This window comes from Camelus bactrianus, chromosome 1, assembly GCF_048773025.1.
Source record: "Camelus bactrianus isolate YW-2024 breed Bactrian camel chromosome 1, ASM4877302v1, whole genome shotgun sequence".
Classification (NCBI taxonomy): Eukaryota; Metazoa; Chordata; class Mammalia; order Artiodactyla; family Camelidae; genus Camelus; species Camelus bactrianus.
Window position 1 is genome coordinate 50,769,556 of NC_133539.1, and position 16,845 is coordinate 50,786,400.

General features: G+C 46.9%; 1 protein-coding gene across 5 annotated transcripts in view; it reads left to right on the forward strand.

The window, feature by feature from the left end:
* The first annotated feature begins 5,287 nt into the window (after positions 1-5,287).
* BOC (BOC cell adhesion associated, oncogene regulated) overlaps positions 5,288-16,845 on the forward strand; it is a 68,820-nt gene continuing 57,262 nt past the window's right edge. For 2 of the 5 annotated variants that reach the window (XM_010970804.3, XM_045507250.2), the window contains exons 1-2: positions 5,289-5,763; positions 10,153-10,244. The gene's annotated coding sequence lies outside the window, so the exon portion shown is untranslated. Of the gene's footprint in view, positions 5,764-10,152; positions 10,245-16,845 lie in introns of all 5 variants that reach the window. The other 3 variants (XM_045507251.2, XM_045507253.2, XM_045507254.2) reach the window with 2 other exon arrangements.

Genomic DNA, 16,845 nt, shown 5'->3' on the forward strand with positions numbered 1-16,845 from the left:
AGTTATATTAAATATATATGTGTGTGTGTGTGTGTGTATACATATATATGTATGTATATATGTATATATGTAAAGTGATGGTCAAAGCATTGGAACTGACCAATCAGAACAAGTGCTAGCCATAAACAACTGGTATAGTTTTACCAGATGACTCACTAAAAGTCATATACTGAGAGAGGTACTTCACACATACTATTTCGAATTTTCACAGATAAAGAAAGTGGGATTCAGAGAATCCAAGCTCTTACAGTTTAAGACTGAATCCAAACCCAGATTTGTCTGGATCCCACAATCTCACTTTTTTGTCTTCCTCCCTTTTGGGTACCCTTGTCTGTAGGCAGGCTCAAGGGGATCTGGAGACTGATTCCTTAAAGTCAAGGAACACATGGCCAGTAGGAACACCTGAGTTGGCAGCACTGGGTGAGACAAGTCAGTCCCAGCCAGCTCAACTTAAGTGGGGAGTAGATGGCATTGTACCGGGCTCGCCTGTAATTCTGCCTCAATCATGCAGTTTAGGGTTTAATTACATGCTGTCTTGCATTGTTTACTAATTGTTGCAGAGGTCAGTCTTATACTTGCATTCATCATTCTTCATTCAGTCATCAGATATTTTGGAACAACTGTGCACATTCCTTCTCTGGCAGCCCTTGTGACACCCAGCATGGAGAGCTAGGCCAACTCAGATAACTAGTTAATGGCCCACTAAAGAGCCAATGAGGGCTGGTTTTCCCAGTCATCAATTAATGAATTAAGTTTGTATTTGTTTTGAAAATGTTTTGAGATATTGCTTTAATAAATAAAAACTTCATAATTCAACAGCTAGAATTTGAAATTAGGAAGTTGAATGCACAAATATTTTATTTTTAGCACCTGTGATCAAGATAAAACGTCCTTACCCAAACATTAGCTTTTGGAATAGGCATGTATACAAAAGCCAATTTACTAATTACTGTTAGTGCTGCGAATTTTAATATCTAGCCTTTAATCTAAATATCTTAGCTCATACATCAGAACTGCATTCTCTTAAGGTGTACAATCCTTGGACTCTTCTATTAATTCCAATTAGTAACTTACTAGTAAGTTACCTTAACTCTTTGAATGCACTTAGATGCCCTTTGGGAAAAAAAACAAAACAGTCATTTGGAAGGCCACAAAAGATTCCTCAACAGTTTGCGAAAATTCAAGCATCTTCTAAATATTTTTTATTCAACTAAGTAACCTGTAACTCATGGAAAAGTTGCAGAGAAGCGATATGTTGCACTTGAAAAACTTTGGGTTTTGGAATTACTACCACCCCTTAGTTGTTAGTGCTCTTAGGCAAATTACTTAATTTTCTGTATCTGTAAAATGGAGATAATCAAACCTACAGGAAAGGGTTGCTATGGGGATTCCAGATCACATGTACACACAGAATCCACCACAGAGACTGTGGGAAGTAGATGCTCAATTAGTTAGCTTATTTCTCGGAGGGTTGTTGGAAAGGTTAAATAAGACCATACATAAAATTGAGCTCCCATAGCGAGCAATTACTGTTCCACTCTTCCCAAGAGCATTGTCTCCACTGTAGTGAATACTTGGCAGTTGTTTGTTTTATCTGGTCTGTACAGTCATCCAAACTGGATAATTCAATCAAGTCTCCATTTGGAAACTTGTGTATGATGATCTCGTTGTCGAGAGCTGAGAGATGAAAATTTAGATTGGAGTACCTAGGGGACAATTTTGCAAGATCAACTAAAAGCCTTTAAAATGTTCTATTCGTTGATCCAAAACTTCTACTCATAGGAATTTACCTTTAGAAAATAATCAGAATTGAAGATTTATAACAAGATGTTTAGTGAACTGTGATGCATGATCATAATAAAAATAGAAATAATTTGAATAGATGACAATAGGAGAGTGGTTGAATAAACAACAATCTTTCTTTGAATAGTACACAGCTGTTTAAGTCGAACTTTTGGAGAAGATTTAATGACATGGGGAAAATAATCATGTTCGAATGTTAAATGTAAAATGTAGGATAACAATTTGTACATACAATGAACAAAATTTTGCAAAATATGAAAGTACCAGATGAATCAGTGATGAAACTGATTCTTGCCTAAATTACCAAATGCATAAGAAAAAAAAGTACAAAATATTGAATAAAGGTATCCATTTATGTTGCACTTTTCAACATCTTTCAGTTCTGACCAATTAGAATCATATACTCAGTGAAGACCAAGTGTGTATTTGTATTGATGAGAAACAAAAACAAGAGAAGAATGACCAGAAAAAAACACTTCACTCTGTTCAAAGTGTCATCCCTGGGTAGTGGGATTAAAGTAATTTTCCCCTTCTTTGTGCTTTTCTTATTTTCTAAATTTTCTTCTGTGAACATATTTTATAATCAGGAAAACAGATTTATATTAAAACAGAGGGGAAATTATCAAGTCCCTATTTCTCTTTGTCTACAACTTAGTAATTTTCTCAGCACAATCCTTTCCAGAGATCCTTCACCACCAAGGAGCTCCCTGTTCATGTGGTCCAGACACAGCACACTGAGGAGGGAGCATCCTTTCTTCATGTCACTCACTGGCATTCCTTCCAGTTTACTCTGCACAGTCTTAGTAATGTGGCCACTTATATAGACCTACAGTCCCTGCCTGCCACCCCCAACATAATTAATATGCTAAATACTTCCATCTTGATGGAGGCCCAGAGAACCTCCAAGAAAGCAAGATGCCAGAGGGAAATTCACTATGAACAGAGTGGAGAGGAGCAGAAAGCACCCTACGGCAAGCCCAGACTCTGTTTCGAGATGGCTGGGGGGCTAGAATGGGGAGAGGGAGGCAAAGATAGGGAAACTAATAGAGAGGGGAGGGGGGAATTAGGCAAATAACTTGCTCCAGACAAAGGGGGAGAGTTCAGAGATATGATGTTCTTATGGGAGTCATAATAAACATAATTATGTTAATACAAAGTGCCATAAAAACAATAAACATACATGTGAGGTGCCAACAATGTGCTTTGTGCAGGGGCAGAGTTAAGCCCTCTCAGTTACGCTGTGATGTGCATTCTGTCTGAACGCTATGAGAAAGATGAGCAGCCACATGAACAGCCTAGGACAGAGGGAAGTACAAGGCCATGGGTCTTTCTCTTGGCTAAATAATGTTGGTAAGGACATCAAGCTTCTTTATTTTCTGTTGTGCTCTGACTGGTTTACTCAGAGTTCAGGGCATGATCCAAAGGCCAGACATGGAGGGAATCGAGAGTCCTAGGAAAAAGTCCTTAGAAAAAGACATTGCGAAGGGGTAAGAGACATTTTTGAGCTACTGATCAATGAATGGTATATAAAGGAATATAGAAGAACCAATGTGAGAATTTCACGTTCCTCGTTGGAATCCCACATTGCCAGAGAGAGTGCTATGTGGAGCCATCTTTGAAAAACAGCTCAATACACTACTCGGGGCTCTGGGGAGAGGGAGTGTTTTCACTGCAGTGGAAGGTGGCTGGCCCACTCTCTTGGGGAATTAAGAGTACTGTACCCTGGGTGGACACCAGGTACCACTAACCCAGGTAGTCCTGAGTTGTGCCTTAGAATGAAGACAATAGGAAGGTGGAAGCTAACATGGTCATTGAGTGGAGAAAAAATAGGTCTTGGAGAATGCTGGGGGAAGAATTTTGGAGATTAAGAGAAGGAAAGTGGGGAGGGAGGGATCTGGAGAAGCAAGGAGAGGAAAGAATACATGTGCATAATTCAAGGAGGGAGTTCCTTGTCTTTTCCACCTTGTTGAAAACGGATCATCCCCTTTATCCATTTTGCCATGACACATACCCAAGAATCCAGGCACGTGGAGCTGAGAGTACCAGATGAATCAATAAAGAAACCAGCTCATGCCAGAAGTACCAAATGCATGAGAAAAAAATAGTACAACATACTGATTAAAAGATGTTCATGCTTCCCTTCTAAGCATCTTTTGATTCAGGTTTAATTAAAATCATATAATAAGTGTAAAGTATGCATTTTTACTGAGGAGAAACCAAAGAAATCAAAATTGAGGCCCAGAAAGGTTAGGTGACTTTCTCACAGTCACAGAGTGGCTTCCTGACTCTTCGAGTGCAACTGTCCTGTCACGGGAGGTAGGGGGGGACACCTTCACTCACCCCCATCTTGTCCTACCTGAGCAGCTTCTGATTTTGGCACAAACTCGAGGTTCACTTTGCACAGACACCTGCCTTAACCCCTCTGGGTCTGGGTTCCCTCAGCTGCAATATAAGGGAAGGGACTGGATAACCCTTCACAATCTGTTTCGTCCCTACAGATTAAGAAGGGGACCCAACTTGCCACCAACCCAGCAAATGTCTGACTTAATACCCTGGATAGTGGTGTTTAAAATGTGACCCTGGACCCACAGCATCAGTATCACCTGAGAACTTATTAGGTATGTACATTCTTGGGCCCACCCAGACCCTCCTGAATCAGAAACTCTCAGGGTGGGGCCCAGCAACCTATGTTTTAATAAGCCTCCAGGGGATTCTGCTGCAGCTAAGTTTGAGAACCACTATTGGGAATGTTTTTCTGCCCGAAACCAAAGGGAGGGCTTAACACTCACACATGCACACGTTGGTAACTTTCTCTGTGGCCGATATCCCTCCCTCGCCCTCCCCTTCTCATCCTTTTCCTCGAGCTTCCATCCGGGGATGATGAATGGAGGTCAGGGCAGGGCCCTGTCAACGGAGGACGCGGCAAACCCTCCCTCCCCAACCAGCCTGGTGGGTCGGGGGAGGTAGCTTTGGGCTTCCCCTAGACTGGTTTCCTTATCATTTTCTCGCCAGCCGCTGCCCCATTTAGGGCGGGGGAGGGACATATTTAATAGCAAAGTTTACTTTTAGTGATTTATCCAATCGTTTGTTCGCAGAATAAAGGAGACTATTAAGATGGGAGTGGGGAGATCGTAAAAAGAATTGGGGAGAAGAGAGGGCAAAGGAGGGAAGGATAGCGTATGAGAGAGCCAGGGTCCGAGGTGAAGCTAAAGAGAAAATGAGGGTTCAGGGGAGCCCGTGGATGTGAGAGAAAGGCAGAGGACTTTGCTTTTGGTATAGGAAAGTGAAGTTGGGGGAGAACGCGGGACTAAGGCGCAACAGGAAGGAAATGGGTGTTAGAAGAAAAACTGAGTTTGGGGGGACTTTTTTCCAGCTTCCTTCCCAAGACTTGTTCTTTGCTCCACTTTGCTCCTCCCCCTCCTCCCCGCCTCCTCTGTTCCCCCTCCTCCGCCTCGCGCGGTAATGGGAGGCTCCTAGGCAGGAGAAGCAAAAGAAGGAATTGTTTGCGAGTTCAGTCATCCAAAAAAGCTTCTTCCATATGGAGGGACCGGGTGCGCAGGGCGCGGCGTCCCCTGCCTTGTCCTGCTGCTGCCGCCGCCACGGGCCCGGCTCCCTGCCGCTGGCACCCTGAGCCCCGGCCCGCGGGTGTCAGCCGCCGCCGCGCGCGCGCACGCACACTCACACTCACACACACACACACACACACACACACACACACACACACACTCACGCCCGCTGCAGCCACAAGCGCCCGCACGCGCCTTCCCTCCCCGGCCGGCCACTTCTTGGTCCCGGGCTCCTTTGTTGCTCCCGCTGCGGCCACTCTCCCGTTTTGTGTGTCCCCGGGTGTCAGTGCGGGTTGTGTGTCCGTGCGGCGCGGGGCTGTGCGGTTCTCTCCGCGCCCACCGCGCTGGCCCCAGGGCCCCGGCTCGCCCGTCCCAGGAACCGGCTGCATCAGAGGTGAGTCACGTCGCTGAAGTTTGTTTTCTTTTCATAAAAAGTTGTGTTTATTTGTTGGTTTGGGGAGGGGAGGAGGTGGGAGGCGACAGCAGGCCGGGCGATGCCGAGGAAGTGCCGGCGAGTGGCTGATGGGGACATGCCGGCGGCGGGAGCGGGTCGGAGCGCTCCGCCCGCGGGGCTCGGACTGGGGGCTGCGACCGAGGCGGGCGCGCCGGGCGCGGGCACCGGGAAGCGGAGCGAGGAGGGCAGCGGAGTACTGGGTTGCCGCCGCCGGGCCCTGGGGCGCAGCATCTCGTTCCCTGCGGTCTGGCCGGTCGTTCCCGGAAGCTTCCCGGGTGGAAAGGGGGCCGGGACAGCCTCCCAAACTTCCCCCGAAGGTTGACACCAGTCTCCGGCTCTGGGCGCCGGGCGGTAGGGGAGAAGCCCACATGGGGCAGATATACAGAACCACCCCACACTTATCTGGCCTCTTCGGGGGTGTGGGTTTATCGTCTTGGCGTTAAAACAAACAAAACCCACTAAAATGAGGAACCGAAGCAGCCCCAGAAGAGCATACCCCGCTGGAGGGTGGAAGGCTGAAGTGGGGTGTCCAGAGTTGTCCGTGGGTTGGGGAAGCCGTGAGAGGAAGTGTGTGTGTGTGTGTGTGTGTGTGTGTGTGTGTGTTCGCGTTCGCGTGTTCGCGCGCCCAACGTCCTCCTGGGGTTGTGCTCCTAGGGGTTTTTGTTTGTGTAACTGTGAGAGGTGGGGAAGTGATCCTCTGGAACAAGTGGGGAGGGGCTGTAGGGAGGGGCGAGAAACCCAGGCAGAATTTTCTGCTGGAGTTTTGAAGGCCCTGCTTGCTTAACTTTCCAGGTGCCCAATGTTAGTTTGCTCTTCCGGATGATAGGAAAATTTTGAGGGGTGGGGGGCAGGCAGACATAGAGAAGAAGTTTAAGAAGTCCTGGGGATTTGTTTGCTTACTTTTGCTTGCTTTTGTTTTGGGGATGGGGTTCCCCTGCAGGGTTACTTGAAAGGTGGTTGTGTGTCTCCAGAGATGTGGCAGTAGAGCTAAGAATACCCAAACCGCATGCCAGCAGCCCTAAACAGGCACTTTCTGGGTGTGGTGGGGTGTTCTGCCCCTCCCCTATCCCTTCTCAGCAAGTTCATATGGGTTCGCCTAAGTTTTTGCCCCAGAGTTGCCACTTTGAGTGGACTGAGTGAAAAGTAGGTTTTGGTTTCCAGCCCTTGTGCCATCTCCAAGTACCCTGTACCCTGATCATGTTTGTTACAAAGATCTTTGTTACCCAGAAGTTTGCCAACATTGGCCAACGAATGAGTGTAATTTTCAAAATTCTTGAATGTGCAAACATTCCTGACTTATTCCACAATTGGGCCCCCAGCAGGCAGCCCAGCTCTGTGATGGTTTTTCATCCCTTTGGTTACAGCCAATAAATCAATCTCTGTTTTCTCAAGGGCAGCATGACAGTCTTAAAACTGTCTTAGACTGAGATGCGAGTGAGGTGTCCATACATCTGTGTGACCTGTTTTCTGAACCTTACCTCAAGTGAATATGAGGCAAGAGTTTGGCCATTTTGAGGTGTGTAACAGGTTTCCCAGGAACGTTTCTGAGGTCTTATAATTGGTACTTTTTAATGGTTTCATAATTGAAACCCAGAAGTTTCCCATGGTAATTTTGAAGCACCTTGGGTCAGTGGGACAGAGACAGGGTGGAAACAGCAATGGAGTTATGATTTTCTGCAGGATGAATTTTTGGAGCGAGTGTATGGAAAATGAAAGAGGTAAGAGTTGCTGCTTTGCTGATGGTGCCTGCCCCCAATTATTGCTCAGAGTTTGGCCCTTCAGGAGGCTGGATGCTGTGTACACCTATGAAATCTGAGGATTGAGATGTCAGACACTGTCCCTTTCATCCACTGTCAAGAGGTCTCAGGAGAGTAGCACTGCAAGAGATGTTCTGTCAGGAGAAAGTGCCCAAGCCACAGTGTTGGCTCTACTGGGGAGAGGGGTTGATAGAGGCCGGGATGGTTGGTTCCTTCACCACAGCTGGGAAGGGCGAGGGGATAGAGAGGACCCTGCTTAGCTGTTGATTGGCTGGCCAACTTCTGATAAGACGGTGATTTATGTTCCTTTCTATCCTCCAACTGGGTCTAGAGATTTAACTTTCTTTGAAATGTTCTTTCAATTGTTTGGGCTCCTAGCTCTCTTCTTGTCTGTAGTTTCCATACCCTAAGGAGGAATAGAAGATTTTACTCATGAAATAATTCAGTTGACTTCCCCAGGGATCACCAGGGTGTAACAGCATGGAGGGTGAGATGTGAGCCTACTGGTCACAGTGTTCCATGGGACTCTAGGGGTTTGGGTTCAGATTTCAGCCAAGTCACTGATGCAATTAATGAATAAGGATTTCTCTCTTCATGTCTTTTAAACAAGTAGGAAGAAACCAACGAAGACCCAAGTGCAGCAAATAATTGCTATCCAGTTCTTTCTGGCCTCTGAATAAGAAAGTATTAACCTGGCATCAAAAGATACCGTACATTCAGAGTTTGCTTTCATTCCTCCAAACTCCAAGCCTCCTTGTTATCTGGGAAAAGAAGTGGGGGGGAAGGGAATGGAAATTGGGAAGGGAGTGGAAAGAAAGTGATTTGTTACATTTTTAAAAATCTATTTACTTTAACATATGGAACTTCTTGTCATCTCCATACTTCAGTTCAGCAAACGTTTATAGTACATCAGACCCCAGACTGGGAGCTTTTTTTTTGTCCCAAGAGAATAAGCTTTCTTAGTCGAAGGATAGTTCTCCAAACTACCCCCCTCCCAATTTTTATTTATTGCACAAGCGTCTACTAATAGTAGTATGTTTTTAAATCACCCACATTCCTGTATTATAATACAGCTTGTTTTGTTCTTTAAATTTTTTATTTTTGTTATTGAAGTATAGTTGATTTACAATGTTTCAGGTGTACAGCACAGTGATTCAGTTAGACATATATGTGTATTCTTTTTCAGATTCTTTTCCATTATAGGTTATTACAAGATATTGAATATAGTTCCCTATGCTATACTGTAGTTCCTTATTATTTATCTATTTTGTATATAGTAGTATGTATCTTTTAATCCTCAATTCCAAATTCATCCCTCCCTCTCTTTCTAGCACAGCTGTGTTTTTGTCCATCTCTGTGCATATATACTTCTCACATAGTTGTGATATAGGTAGAGGCTCTGTAGCATCTCTACATTTTTGACCAAAGACTCACAGAGAACAGGTATGGCCAACCACTTTACTGTTGCTGGGGACAACCTAAGTCCACATAGAGCCTTCGCATGTAATATTTTCACCATTCATGGGGCTAAATCAAATGTTTGGGGCCAGAGAGTGGGATGGAAGAGGATGGGTGCTTTTAATCTAGAAATCCATGTTTACAAAAAGCCTTCCTAAATAGGGCTTTTGCCTCCCTTGTAGCCCTGAGGGTTGGAAATGGGTAGAGAAGGGGAGGTGGAATCAGGAAATAAGGCTCAAAGGATCCATCTCAAGTGGTATAGCCCTGAGGATTAGGAAACTTGGGTTGGAGCCCTGGCTCTGCCTGTGGACTCCATCTACACTGACTCCATCCACTGAACTCATCGATTTCTGCCTCCCTGTTCCTGCCGAATTAGACTCCTTCCCCAAGCTTGCCCAGGCTTTCCTGCCTTTCCTTTTATTATTCCTCCATTCATACCATCTTTCCCATTCCTGCCACCACCATGCTTCTTTGTGCCCTTGACAGTTGTGTGATGCATGGCTGGAATCCCCACTGTCTACCTGTAGCCACCCCCTGCCCCCATCCTCCATCTGTCCCAGAAACAAGTCATCAACCAGCTTAAAAATAATCTAAGTTTACAGTCTATATTTCTTAGCCCTCTCACACGTGGCTCTGTCTCACCTCATGATAATATCACCTGCCTAGGTGCCTTCTGCTCCAGCCTGACCCGTCTGTTAGCTGAGCCTTGATTTTTCGGGGGGGTTCATTCCTTGCTTGCTGCCTTGTCCCACCAAACCCCTTTCCAGTTAACACACCTTACTTTGTATGAGGCCTGCTGATAATGTGTTCCTGACAGATACTTGGTGAATGAATATTGATGAAAACGGAAGGCTGGATGAAAGGCAATGGTTTTGTAAGATCAACAGACTGTTATCATTGTCCTTAATCCATTGTTCATTTTGTGTCTAGCAAGGGGCCAGGTAACTGGAGGTTTAAGGAAGCCTGTGATTTAGAAAAACTGCTTTTTTCTGTTTTCTTATTTATGAAATGGATTAAATAAGGAATTACTATGGTTTAAGCAATGCACCTTATAAAAAGCAAATACTCGAGAAGTGTTTGTTTATTTTGTTTGAGACACTTTCTTTTTCCTCAGGCCCAGAACAAGCTTCCTGCATCCCATGACCCATGAAGTCTTGTCAACATCCACACAGCCTGAGGGTCTCAGCGATGGAGTAGAAGAAGTAGGTGAGGCTTTCTGCCCACAGTCTACTGTCTCTGGTCTAGTGGGTCAGTTACGTTTTCCGGTTTTCTATTGCCACTTGAAGCTAGAGTGTTTCTCATCCTTCATTATTGGGAGAGTTTGGCTTTGAGTGGAATCTGGATGAAACAGATTGGTTCTGGTTCTGCTCAGATACTGTTTTAGTCAAAGCCTGGGGTGGCCTCTTTCCCCTGGGGTGGCCATTGAACCCCCCTTTCCCTGAGGCAAGTTCTGTTCGACAGGTTGGATACAAACCATCTACTGTGGATTCGGAGTCTAAGACAGCTGTGGAAAATCCTGCTTAGGTTTGGGTGAGGAAAGCCCTGTGTTTATGTGACTATCGATGGTATTACAGCAAATGCCTTCTGATCTGATGTACCGGGCAGTGTTTATCTCACAAAACCCAGAGGGATTCTGCGTCGCTCCATCTTCTGAAATTAAGTTAGGAAATAGTTTTTTCCTAATGGTGAATTTGGCCTTATCTTCAAAGACGCCCTTTGATGTTTGGGACAGGATTATTGGGCAGTAAGAGGAAATCAGAGGAGAAAGATCAGAGCCAATGATACACAGTCAACTTCATTTGGTTGCCAGAGAAAATGTTGAAGAAAGTCTCAACTACTTCTCCTGGTTAGTGACGGGAAAGTACACAATATGGGTTGAATAAAAAATCATACAGAAGGAGCTGAGCAGCAGAAAATATGGCAAAGGAATGTTTATTCTTCTCCAACATGAGTTTGGACAGCATTGGATAAGATGAGGGTGATGACTTGTGTGCAGGTTGGAGCCTTCATCCTTTCAACAAACTTTTTTTGCATGCTCGCTGTGTGCCTGGGAACCATACCAGAGCCCACGCCGCCCAGCATTCCCTGACAGAAGGAGGGGACACTGCAGAGCATAGCAGTGCAAACTCCAGTCTTAAAGTGCTCAGACAGGGTCACGAAGGAAGGCTTCTGGTGGGAGGGGAGCCCGTCTCCCAGGCCAAGTGCTAGAGGCAGAGACGGACTGGCAGGACTGAAGCGTTGACCTCTGCCCATGTGCATTGTTCATTATTTTCTCCCACAAAACTTACTTTTCCTCAGTGGATAATAGGCTAAAGTATTAAGACAAGAGATTGCAAGTACAGAGTATTTTTAAAAATTATTTTAAGAAAGTTAAAAACTGGAATCTCTGCATTGAATACAGAAACTCAGAAATGTGAATCTTCGGTTTCTAAAAGCAAGTACTGAGTAACTTTCAGGGGAAGAAGGAGAAATGTGTGATCTTTTCTTGCTCATCTATGTCAGATTTTAGCTGAGAATGTTAGAAACACATGCCTGAGTTCAGCTTTTTACTTTTCAGTTCCACTTGCCCTTTGTTCTACTGTCTAGGGTAGGTTTGCTTGGCCCTGAAGTCATCCCCAGAGTAGCAGATGAGGAGACATTTATTTTAGGGACAAATAAAAGTTGCCGGGAACCTCCTTGGCTGCTAAGAGGTAGCTGTCCCACAGGATGGGAGCGACAGGTAAGAGGAGGAGGGTGTGTGGGACCAGCTGGCCTTGGAGGCCCCTCACCCCCAGGCTGGACTTGAATTGGACCCTTGAAGAGAGCCCTCCCCCACCTTTCCTGGCCCTGCCACTGTTTTTCCAGAATCGTCCCAGCCAAGTGCCTTTACTAGTCTGAACTTACCTAACATTACAATCCCAGCACGTTTATTAGGTATCGGTCACAGTTAATTGGAAAGGAAAATTGGGGGGTTCTGGGCTTATTACTTTTCTGTGAAAGCGGAGGGTGCTCTTAATTATTTTACCAGTCATCTCCCCCTCTTGGCTCTCCCTCTGCTTTCTGTCTAATGACTAGCATCCCACAGGCGTGTTACGGTAGCTCATCCTCTTTCACAGGCCTGTGCCCACGTGAGTGGGGTTTCATCACGTAGTCAGTCAGCACAGCGCCCGCTTTTGCAAGTGAGACCACAGAAAGTGATGGAAATTCACGGCTGTTTACTTCGGTCATTATGAATGGATGTCTTGTAGTGAACGAGTTACATAAAAATCTGCTGTGTTATAGCCAAGAGTTAGGTTCTAATGGCTCTTCCAACGCCCGGGCCTTCCAAGCAATCACCTGCGACCCTTCCTGGACGCCGTTGGTGGTCCTGCCATCGAGAAGGCCGCGTCAGCTCCAGGTGAAAGCCGCCAGTCGGGTGCCTGTCGCTCTGTGGCCTTCTGTCGCGGAGACTGAGGCTGGGCAGTCAGGCCCGGCTTGCGCCTGCCTGGCCGGTGGCAGCTTGCCAGCAAGTTTCGCTGGGTGGTCTTCGACAATGGGAGAGAGGAGGGGTGGGGAGCCCAGCTCTCCTGCCCAAAGGGGAACAAGAAGGTTGGCAGCCAATCCCCTGTCCCTGAAACACCACAAAGGTCCTGAGTGGGGGTGAAAAGAACGGAACAGGTTGCTGAAGGCGGTATTGTGATGGAGTTAATGCCTGTTCCTCTGATTTTACACACGAAGTCTTGCATTGATGGGGCGAGTCTCCCTCAGGAGGGTGAGCCTATACCAGCAGCAGGTACCCGTCAACATGGGAGAGGAGAATTATTATTCTCTCTCGGGGGACCAGCTGTGGACCCCGAGGGCAGGCTGAGATCTGGGAGTCCCAGTGCCAGAGAGGCAGTACTGCCTGCCTCTGTCGTCCTCCCGGTGATGTGGAGCATGAGAGCCGCCGTTTCCTGAGACCTGCTGTGTGCCAGGCCCTAAGCTCCGTGCTGTGAGCCTTGTTCCTGCAGTCCCCCAGCAGTCCTGTGGAGATGGACAGTCGGGTCCCATTCTGCAGACAAGGGAGCTGGAGCCTAAATAATTATAGAGACTTGCTCTGCTCTCACAGCTGGTAAATGACAGAGCCAAGATTTCACGGCAGGGCTGCCGACTCCAAAACTCAGGCTTTGGGGGAGAAGAAAAGTATCCAGACAGTCCCTCCCCCTAAGCAGAGCCCCCTTAGCTTGGGGGAACTTTCTTTTGCAACTAACAGAGTGGAAGGGGCAGGTGGCAGCCTTTATGAGACTTGCCTTAAGAGACATGAATTGAAAACTGGGACCACAACTGGAAGGTTTTGCCTGGCTCCACAGCCACAGCCGGAGGGAAGCCAGGTTCTGAGGCACAGCCAGTGTCCGGCTTTGCAAGCAGTGCTGAAAGCTGCCTCCATCCTGGGTGTCCTCTTGGAACATGTCTCCTGCCTTTTTCTCACCCAGGACAGCATCTGGATTGGCTGTCTGAATCTCTGCTTCCACCACAGTTGCCAGCTGAGTCCATTTGCTCCTCAGGTCTCTGCAAGTCTGATCAGGCCGGTCCTCTGGGCCCTTAGTGGGGTGAAGGTGTTTTGCCCAGCAGATACTTTTCCTGGTCAGGAGAAGTGGCAGCTTGTGCAGAAAAAATACCCTGGGGAAGGAAGAAGCAACTTTGACAGACAGGTAACTGACAGGAGATGGTACCTTCCAGGCAAATACTTGCCAGGCAGCCAGCAGAAAGAATTCTGCAGGCCATTACCTGCAGAGCGAAACCAGCCTCTCCCTGCTGCCTGCGGGGAACGTGGAGATTTGGCTGCAAAGAGCATGTAGTTGCCCTCAGTTCCTTGTTTTTCTTTAACAAACGTGGAAAGCTTGAAGCCAGGATGTTCTGGGCTTTGGTTGGGATGTGGGAGGTGGTGCGCAGGACACCTGGGTTTAAGATATAGTTAGGTGACCAACCAGTTGAGTCACCAAGAAGAAATCACAGAGACTCTGAGCGTTTATCTCGCTGTTCTTGCAAGCTGACTTCTCTGGACACCATGTGGACGCAGACAGGTGGCCCAGGGGAACACTTTTGATTCATAATGTTCCTGCTCACCTCCAAAGCCCAAGGCCTCTGGCATCTGTGCTCTCCCAGGTGAGTGAGGAGTTACGACATTCTAGGGAACTGACCAGAGGTCAGAGTCTGGGCACAAGGGGTGCCTCTGCTTCTGTGGTTGTGTTTGTTTTCTAAAGGCAGGGGCCTGGACTGGAGGCAGTTCAGGTCCATGGCCAGAACCTTTCTGGATCTCTCCACATAAGCTGCTTTTTTCCCTCTCTTGTGGGAAAAGGCAGTGAGGGTGTCAGGTTCTGGCAGGAGTTGGGAGAAGAAAAGATCTCATGCTAAGAGGATCCTAGTTAACATTCTTCCAGAGAGAGGAAGGAACAAAGGAGTCTGGGGAGTGTCTGGGGGATCCCATCTGAGAGAACAGAAGTCTGGAGTGAACCTTACTAGAAAAGGGGGTGAAGTGTTAGAGGAAGATGGTTGCTGCAGGAGGGAGCAGTGTTTCTAGGGCCACTTCAGGCCTGAGATTGTAAAGCCTCCTGATTAAGAGCAGGCTTTGGAAACAGACAGGCCTGGGTTTGAACATAGGTTTGCCAGTTGCCAGGCGTATAACCCCAGGCTAGTCACCTAAATTCTGATACCCCTGTATCTTAGTGTTGTTGCAAAGAGGAAGCAGGATACTGCGTATAAAATACATGAAATGCGTTATGGACATTGAGTAGAAGGTGACTGTTATTAGGCAAGGAAAGAAAGGGAAAAAGGAACAGACTGAGTAGGTAGAAGCTGTACCTGCACAAGGCTTTATAGAGATAAAGAAATGAGAAGATGGGGAGAGAGAGGAGCCCATAGCAGGGCAAGGCCCTGCCCCAGGTGCACCTTAGGTACCAGTCCTCAGGCCTGGTCACTGCGAAGGCAATTCTCACCCAGCCTTCTCCTCCGCTTCTTCCCTGATTCAACTTTCTACCAGTTACCAAACCAGGGAGTCATCTTTGACTCTGTTCTTTCTCCCCTATTCCATTTTAAATTGGCAAATGCTATAGGCTTTACTTTTTGGAGGAGGGGAGGCAGTTAAGTTTATGTTTGTTCATTTGTTTGTTTGTTTGTTTGTTTTAATGATACCGGGGATGGGACCCCAGACCTTGTGCATGCTAAGCACGCACTCCAACGCTAAGCTATACCCTCCCCTCTTAGGCTTTACTTTTAAGATGTATCCAGAATCCCTCTTCTTCCATCAGCATTTCTTACCTGGACTATGGCAGTAGCTTCTTACATGTTCTCCCAGCCCCACCCATCCCTGACCTCCCTGCCTTGTCTGTTTTTCGTAGACAAGTCAGTGTTAGCTTCCAAAAGAGAAACCAGAAGCGATCATTCCCCTGCTCAGAACTCCCCATGGCATCTGTTTCATTCAGAGAAAACTCCACACTCTGTCAGTGGCCTCCCCTCCCCTCACCCGCTTCCACCCCCACAGTGGCCTCCTGGCTGCTCCTCCAACAAGCAGAACAGCCCCTCTTCTCAGAGGCTTTGCCCTCTGCCTGGAAGGCTCTTCCCCACATCTGCACAGCCCGCTGCCCCACTTCATTCAGGTGTCTGCCTCGGTGGCCACCCTCCCCGGACTGTCCTTGATTACATCACACTCCCATCAACCTAATGTCTTTTTCCTCAACGTTATCACCTCCTGACACATCTCTATGTGTTCATCTGCTATTGTCTGCTTTCCCCTCAGAAGGAAAGATCCATAAGAACCGGGACCTCATTTTGGTCCTCACTGCCTTCCCGGTACCTAGAGTAGAATCTGGTGTGTAATTGGTGCTCAGTTTTGTTTTTTTTTTTTTTAACTAGTCTACAGGCCTCTCCTGAATCTCAGAAGGGCTATAAAAAGAGTTTCAAACAAAATGAAATAACTACCTATAGATTTATAGAAGAAAAATGCATTCTAAGTATATGTATACAGGGAGAGAAAGGTGTGGAGAATTCTAATACTAGTAGAGGGCCTATTTTAGAAAAGCCAGAAAGCAGTGTGCTAGGCCACAGCAGAAGGAACCCAGGTCTTCCATCTTCCTCAAGGTGACTGACCTCAGGAATGTCCCTAAGTGTGTCAGCTGTTCCCTCTGTAAGAGGAAGGTGAGAATAGACACCTCTCAGGCCCTTCCACATTACTCGAGAAGAATTTACTGTACATGGACTTTAGGCCTGGTGCCGTGCTAAGCCTGGCTTGGAGCTGCAGAGAAGCCCAGGGCATCCTCACTCCACCAAGGGATAATAGTCTAGTCATTCACCTACAATTTCCTAAGTGTGCCTGGACCATCCACGGTACTGCTCCCTTCCGTTTGCAGAGTTGAACTGGAGTTCTGTTGAATCTGGGACATGAGAAACATGGGATGAATCTGAGAATAGTTCAGTTCCCCACATGCATGGGGGCCGGGAGGGGTCAGGCCCCATGCTAGGCACACAGGCGACAGAAATGGTTTCTGCGTTTGGAGAGCTGACAGCCTTGGAAGTTCAAGGAATAGCGTTTGGATGCCTGCCCAGAGGGCGATAGATCTGACTTCAAATTGCATCTCAATCATCTCTGACTTGGTTCTAGACTTAGAAGCTAAGGAAGAATAAAAATAGGAACAAATATCCCAAGAGGTCTTGTGCTGACAACAAACATGCCTGAGAAATTACACTCCCAAGATCCCTAGACCCAACATCTGCAGCATCTCGGGGGGCTGGGGAACGGCCCAAGCTGCCTCCTCCGGGTGTTTTTTAACTTAAAAAAAAATTAATGGCCTTTTTTAAAAGCAATTGTAGGTTT